We start from the raw sequence: 8,713 nt of genomic DNA, 5'->3' as shown, positions 1-8,713 counted from the left end.
TACAAAACAAAATTTTCAAAACGTAAGGATGGCTATTGAGGCTTGAGAACATTTCTTAAGGTTTCACAATATCCCTATTAATATCAGAATATTCTTCAATATTCTAATTATTATCTTTGGTTTGTGTGATATAAATTCTACAGATAATAATACCAGTCTTGGTAAGCAAGTGTTAATAGTTATAAGTGTTAATATTAAAATTTCTCCATTTTTTCTTAAGAGTAATTTTAACCTCTTTGCATGCAATTAACTTTAGGTAAAATGGCATTTTGGTAAATAGAAAACTTCTTAGGGTATTTAAGACAATATTAAAGTAAAAAGCATAGAATATGGAACTATATATTGTACTTGTAATCTTCTTTGTATGACTGCATAGTGGTGATACAACTCATGACTGCCAGTGTCCTTAGTCTCACGTGGAATTTGATAAAACAACACAGACACATGTGGAGTGATTTTAAGGAGTGGAGAGTTTAATAGGCAAGAAAGATAGAAGTAGCTCCTCATACAGAAACAGAGGGAGGGGGGCTCTAAAATCAAGAGAGGAATGAGTGCCACGGAAATCAGCCAGTTATGAGGAGGCTGGAGGAGGCGGTGTCTAATTTGCATAGGACTCAGAGGATTGGTTTGACAAGGTATGTCCTTCACTTACCAAGTGAAAAAACTTGTCCTCCCACCCTAGCCTTTGAATATGGAAATGCAGGGAGCCATAATGTTCTACACGCATGGGGATATGTGGGGGCGGCCATGTTTCCAGGAACATAGGGTGAGGAAGAAGACAGCTGGAATCTCTACCTTTGGGTAGACCCAGTTTCTAAAGGTCTGCATTTGCATATCAAAGCTTGCTTGCCCGACTCTAAGAGCAGGGGCTTTCCTGCTAGACAAGAAACGTTTCTGGAGCTGCTTTAAAAGAAACAAAGACTTCCCAAGGATCCCTTTTCCTCTCTATCTGCCTAAAATATTTTCTTAATAACTTCTATAACAGTGGCAAGAAAATAGCATTTGGATTCAGAAAGGTGTGGGTAGGAATTCTTGGCTTTATAACTTTTAATAATAAAATTATTTGAATTTTAACCAAATTTACTATATGGCTTAACTTTTTGAAGTCTTTTTCTTCCTAAGAAAATTGGAAGAATTGTGTAGTTTTCCATGTTCTTGAGGTTGTGAAACAAAATGGTAGCATAATTGGCTTACTTATGGAATAAGTGCTCAATATGATGATGTGGCTCATCTGAGCCATATTAAGTTATGAAAGTGGGTGGAAGTAGGGTGTAGGGAAGGCCTTAAGGCCTCTTGTGGCACCTGTAAAGCTTTCCATGTTTCTAAATATAATACAATTTACATTAGTGTTATCCTGAGAAATAATTTTTCAGAAATGTTACAGGACAGCAACAGTATTTATGGTTGTCATAATTTTTACATTATAGATTATATATTCTACATCTCACCTGTATATTACATTAGAACCTCTTTCAGCAAAAGATCCAAGGAGTGCATTTATGCCACAAGGTAGTAAATGTGGTACTTGTAGATCAGTTGATTAAAAATTTGAAAATCCTAAATAATGTTCAGGTTTTGCAAATGGTCCTGATAAAAAACGTGTGAGCTGGAAAGGACTGTCTGGGCTGAAGCTAGATATTTATCCTAGTTATTGTTATCATTATTATTTTTTATGAATGGGGTAGTTTTGTTGTGAGAGTGGGTGAAGGCCTGAAGAGAGAGATATTGCCTCACCTTGATGGTCCTGTGGTAGACACAGTTGCTTCAGAAATTCCCACTTCCCCTTCAGCTTGCTAATAGAATCTCAATTTGAATCTCAATTAGAATGGAGAAGCCACTGGATAGTGTTTGAATTGCCAGCTTTTCTAGCAGACACATCTAGAGAAACACATGTGCCTCTGTTGTGATCAGTGAGAGTCCTAAACCACTATCTGCAGAGAAGTCATTAGGAAGGCCTCTACATTTCTGATGGAAGGGTTGAAGATGCCCTTTCCCCTTTTGCTCCTGCCTTGAACAATTATATGATTTTTGGAGCTGTAACAGTTATTTTACAGCTGTCCCTCACAAACAGAAAACTGAAAGCCAGGCTGTGGACAGTAACAGGGCACAGAGAAGTAGCTTGAGATCCACATGGCATCACACAACTGCTGAAGCATCACTAGCAACTGCCTACGCATTGGCTCATGCCATGTGAGGATGAGAAAATCCATTCTTTTAAAACCCTTCATAGTTGGGTTTTCTGTTGCACATGTACATAAGGATAATCTTAACTGACATAGATTCTGTAAGGTCTTTCTCATTTTTAAATCAAAATGAAATAACAATTATAAAAATACTTAATAATTGCACATTTTTTTTTTTTTGAGATGGAGTCTCGCTCTGTCACCTGAGCTGGAGTGCAGTGGCATGGTCTTGCCACATTGCAACCTCTGCCTCCTGGGTTCAAGTGATTCTCCTGCATCAGCCTCCCGAGCAGCTGAGATTACAGGCACCCACCACCATGCCCAGCTGATTTTTGTATTTTTAGTAGAGACAGGGTTTCACCATGTTGGCCAGGCTGGTCTCGAACTCCTGACTTCAGGTGATCTGCCCAACTCACCCTCCCAAAGTGCTGGGATTACAGTTGTGAGCCACTGTGCCCTGCCTACACAAAACTTTATGAGGCACATTTATACTAAAGAACTCGTTTGATTCTCACAGCAGATCTGGGGGATAAGTTATTCTGTTAGTTTGAAAAATAGAGAACATAAAATACATGATGTTTGGGAAATTGTTGGAAAGATCCAACTATAGTTGGAATAGTTTGGAAAGATCCCAAACTAATAATGGCAGAGACAGGCTAGAACCTGGATTTCTGATGTCAAGACTGGTGCTCTTTCTCTAATGCTCTCTTGATTGCCATGATGTATTATTAGCATTATTGGGACGTCATGGTAATAAAGAAAACAATGTTAAGTTCTTTCTGTTTTCTATTCATTCATTTATATATTTATTTATATATATGGAGAAAGAAAGACTCCCTCCATCTTTCTGAATACCTTCCTTTTAAATATATTAAAAGAAAATATAATTCTATTTTTTTAGCTTAAAAGCAACATTTCCAGGAATATTTCTCTCTTCTACATTGGAAAGTCAAGGGAACATAAAATAGAAAATGAAGTGCAGCTGAGCAATCAAAACAACTGGAGAGAAACCTCATGATTTCTTTGAGATTATCATGATGGAGAGGCCATGTGAAGGACAACAACTAACAGTTCCAACTAAGTTTAATCTTCTTGCCATCACTCCAGGCTTCAGGCATGGAGGGAATTCTTTTCGAAACCTCTCGCCTGGCCCATCTGCTGGCTGAGTACCACTGAGTGACCTCAGTCTATGTTACAAGGAGCAAAGAAATTTTGTTGCTCAGCCAAGTCCTTTCCAGACCTTTAGTCCACAGAATTCATGAGGATAATAAAATAGTTTCTTTTTTGCATAATTTTTTATTCATCACTAAGAATTATAATAGGTGGGCTTATCGTAGGAAATAAAGATTGAGCTAATTGTAGCAGACTAAATAAGAAAATCCAGATGATTAACTTAATGGATATATAAAAAGTATTATAGGAAATACAATATATGGTATTGAGTTTTTAAAAATAACAAGCAGACAAAAATAAAAGGAAATATCTTTAACTTAAGATATGACTGAATGAATACAATAATTTAAACAAATAGGCAAATAGCTCGTATCCATGATATACTAAGATTCATCTCATTTAATAAAGCAACACAAATAATTTAGTAGAAAAATCAGTGATATATAAAGCAGTCAATTTTCAGAAAATAAAATGCAAATTGCCAATGAACATTTGAAAAGATCCTAAACCTCATTAATAATTACATAACTACAAATTTAAATTCCAATAATGTACCGATTTTTACTCATGATACTTGAAAATTTAAGTCACTGATGATATTTAATGTACAACAGTACTTGGCGGGACAGGTTCTTTTAGTAAACTGCTACTACGATTTTGGAGAGTAATTTGAGAAATTCTTATTTTCTAAAGAAAAGAAAATGCTCTTCAACTTAAATGCTCCTCTTTTAGCAATTTGCCCTGCAAGGAAAAAAATGGGTACATGTGTAAAGATAAATATAAAGGACACTTCATAGAATTTTTCATATAATGGAAAAATATCGGAAGCATCTAAAAACAGTCTATCAATAGAGGAATGACTAAATGAGTTATGATGCTGTGGAATTACTATATATATATAAGTTTCAAGACAAAAAGTCAGATGGAAAGAAGTGTAGTACATAATTTTAAAAATAAAGTAATAGAAAAATATGCATAAGTCCATTAAAATCCTCCTAAATATTTGTATATACATTTTATATTTACATATACTGACAGTTGTCTAAAAGAAAACACTGTAGGCTCATCAATGTGTTTACCTTTGGGGAGAATGTTAGGATTGGAGGACTAGAGAGTAGGTGCAGAGGGATGTTTTAAAGATTTTTCTATTCCTTGGATTTCTCTCAACAAACATGCTTTGGAATATTTATTGTATAATTAAAAATTAAGCAGTCCACAAACCAAATGCACCAAAAAATGGAAGACTGAGAAAGTTTGTGGTGTTTGTTATAGTGACAGTTATTTGTCAAAACAACAATTGTCACAGAGATTGTTATAGTGACAATTCAGAAACACAATAAACATCTTCCCAGGACTCATCTTCCAGAATTTTTTTATGGCTCCATACTGCTATGAATTTTAATTGGGGTAAATACACTATCGCTTCAATTGGCTTTGTGGAATTAAAGACTGAGTACATTTACATTATTATATTAGCATAGCTACTCAGAAAAAAGCATGTTCAAGTTGCTTCAATTTTACAGAAAACAAAACATTTTTTTCCTGTTATTCTACTTTTTCCTGCTGTTCATGAGCCTTTTGAATAAGACCAAAAAAAAAATGTATTGTTGTTTTAAGTCAGATAATGTTTCTATCATCTCATATTTTTTATTCTGTCTTTGGTGTAGCTTTCCCAGCCAACTCTGATCCTGTATAATAATCTACAATGAATGTTTATCTGAGCACACTTCAAACACAGAGCCTTCTGTGTGAGATCTGAGCTGTCACTATTAAGTGGCCTCTTGAAATATTGATTTTCCTTCTTTAATTTTCTTTTATAATACATTAACAACAACATGCTTTTCATGTGGTAATTGTGTTTCTTTTGTGCTGGTTTTGTTATCTCAGGCCCCACGTTACCATGATGGATGTTGCCCTCCCTTCTGAATTTCTTTAAACCCTTGATATTCCCATGTTCTCACCTTATGTGTACTTCTTTTCATAACACATCTGTTTCTCACCTGAGGGCTGGATACACTCTGCAAGTCAAGAGGCTGGACATTTTCACTGATCCAAGCATCATCCTCTTTGGTTATCTCATTCATTAATTTAACAACTGTTGAAGGCCTGAAGCTGTATTTCATGTTCTATCATAAGTGACGTACTCACAAGTTCCTCTCTTCTGTTTTCATGCTACCTACTTTTTCCCTCCCTCCCAACTAGGTATCTATGTGCTATCCTATTCCCCTGTTTCTTATTGGACACATGCTGCTATTGTCTATGCACCCTACCAAGTTTAATTATTGCACTCAGACCTTCTCCCCATGTTGGCGATGCTTCTGTGATCTCACTGGTGTTCTCTATCCTTTCAACAGTGCAGATGAATTCATCCACTCTCTCTTATTATAGTTTTAAGTCTCTGAGACTTTCTCCCAACTCTTTTTTTTTTCATGAAAAATTATGACAGTAAAAAATCATACCAGGTAAAATGTTACCCTTTCCATGATATATCTCTCCTTGTACATTTTTATGTGAAGTATATTTCATGGATATAATAAGGTCTTAGTCGTGGTGACTTTTCAATAGCCTTGAGATCTATAAAAGAACTATAATGCCTTCTTTCTTGCCCTCTAAGTAAAAATATCACCACCTAAATACTAATGGCCAGGTTTATTACTGCTGATGAGACACAAAGGAGACAAAATACAGAAATGATCGTTCATACCTGGGAAGCCTCACCATGCTCAACTCCTTATGAATCTGTTTACTGTGGAGCATACGCATTTCAGTACTAATCAAAAAGGTATTGTCTCTCTGTAGGCATGATAATGGCCCTCACAGATGTCTATGTACTAATTCACAGAACCGATGCATATGTTACCTTCCAAGGCACACACATACATACACACAAAAGGACTTTGCAGGTATGATTAAGTTAAGGATACTGAGGTGGGAAGATAATCTGTATTATCTAGGTTGGACCAATGTAATCACAAAGATCTTTATAAGTGGTAAAGGGAGGCAGGAGCTTAGTGTCTTTGTGATTTAATATAACACCAGCCTTTGTTGACTTTGAAGATGGCAGGAGCATGAGCCAAGAATGGCAGGCAGTCTTTAGAAACTTAAAAAGACAAGGGTACAGATTCTCCCCTAGATCCTCCAGAAGGAACACAGCCTAGCCAACACCTGAATTTTATCCCCAGCAAAACTCATTCTGTACTCTGACATCCAGGACTATAAGATAATACACCTGTGTTGTTTTAAGTCACTATAACTTGTGGCAATTTGTTTCAGCAGGATTAGGAAACTAATACATTGTCCAAAGAGGCAGCTTCCATAAGTGATTTACTGGAGCAGTAGAAATGTCCAGCCAAAATCCTGCAGAATAAAATAGATAAATTACTTCTCACTTGCACCTTCTCAAATGAGGTTCATTTTTATTTCAACAATTCAAATGTCCATCCCTTATTTTCCCCTTAGGCTAAACTACTTCCTTTAATCTCTTCAGCTACTCACTACATCCACCTACTTTTGTTACCATGACCGAGTCATATAGTACAGAAAAACCCCAAAGCATTACTTTCCCTTTCTTCGGTAGAGTCCAGTCAGTGAAACTTGGGGTTCATTCTTTTATTGGAGTCATAAATTCTTCCAATGATATGAAAACTTAGTTTTACAAGTTCCTTTTTTAATGATAGTACAACCTACCATGATGCCAATTGAAGCTAAGCAGTCAGAAGTACAACATCTGCATTTTCAAGTAAAAAAAGCATTCCATTAAATACATTGGTTACTGTAAGAAATGCCCTTATTGTCCATTAAAACACAAGTGTATTCATGAAATGAAGGAATACTAAGTACTCTTTATATATTACTGTTTTTCTAGCTTGGCAGTTTTGTAATTTTCCCATGTCCTTTCAGACCCGGTCTCCATTCTAATATCCTGTGTCATTGTTTTTTAAGCTATTTAAGTTACTTCATACCATATTAATAGAAAATATGCTATTAACCTCCCCTCACCTCTTGATTTTTGTTTTAATAATCAAACAAAACTACTTTCTGCTATGTGGTTTCCATCTCAAGTCTAACTCTTAAATTATTGCAGACTATTGGGATAGGCACATTTTCATTCCAAATCATATCTTAAGAACACAAACACCTTTTTTTTCCTCATATAATTCCAAAATATGAATCCAGTCATTCTCTTGGAATAGGGTTAATTGGTAGTTAATTGAAGAGCCCCCCTGTGTATATTACTATGCTAAGGCTAATGGTGATTACATTTTTTAAATATATAATATGTATAGTTCCTGCCTTCAAAGAGCTTATTGGTACCTTGTATATGTATTGAACAGTTAATTAATATTCTATAACGATCATACGTACAAAACATGGTGTAAATGCATTAAGAAATACCTCTTTTCTCTTTGCCTTGCTCATTTATCTTCTCTCATTGAAATAGATATGTTCCCTACATTTCATTGTCTTGACAGCTGTTCCTTGGATACTTTCTTAATTATAGTATTTAAAGAGATATTTATAGCTGCCTATTTTCAATATGGTCTATATTCACCCAAAGACAACTTCATCTCAAGGTGTCTACAACTAGGTTCATAATGTTCAACAAAGGCAGTATTTTCTGTTAGCTCTCTTCCTTTTCTTAGTTTCTGATACCATTTTTTTCCTAAGCATTTATTAAAAAACTAGCTTTGCTGTAATGTCATCTTATCCTTTAATTTAGGATTGGCAGGTACAGTACAAGATGTCCAATTAAATTTGAATTTCAGATAAACAGCAAAACTATTTTAGCATAAGTATGTACCATAAGAGATACTGTACATTTTTCTTTCCTTTTTTGTTTTTAATCTAAATGGGACAACCGAAGTCCAGTTGTTCTCAAACTTCAGTGCATCAGAATCACTTGCAGGGCTTGTGAAAAACATATTACTGCTCCCCACTCCCCCATTTTAGTAGGTCTAGGGAGGTTTTAATTCTAACAGATTAGAAATTGATTTACACTTCTAACAGATTCCCAGTTAATGCTGAAGAGACCAGCACTTTAAGAATCACTTACCCAATTTAATTTCCCTGATTATTGGTTGTAGGTCTCAACCCTGGCTGCATTCTAGAATCTACTGGAGACTTTTAAAAGCATCCTGATACATACACAGACTTTGCTTTAATTGATCTGGGGTGTGGCCCAGGCTTGGTGTTGTGAAAAACCCTCCAAGGAGATTTTAACTTGCAGGCAGGGTTAATTGTGACTAATTATATATACTTCTGCTGAGCCTCTCTGTGAACAGAATAAACGTACAGATAATTCAACCCTTTATGACTGTTTGCCTTAGTTTCCTAATCCATTCTCTGATTCTCATGGC

Source organism: Sapajus apella, unplaced genomic scaffold (assembly GCF_009761245.1).
Source record: "Sapajus apella isolate SASKATOON/1434 unplaced genomic scaffold, GSC_monkey_1.0 scaffold20, whole genome shotgun sequence".
Lineage (NCBI taxonomy): Eukaryota > Metazoa > Chordata > Mammalia > Primates > Cebidae > Sapajus > Sapajus apella.
Note: the sequence above shows the minus strand (reverse complement) of the source record.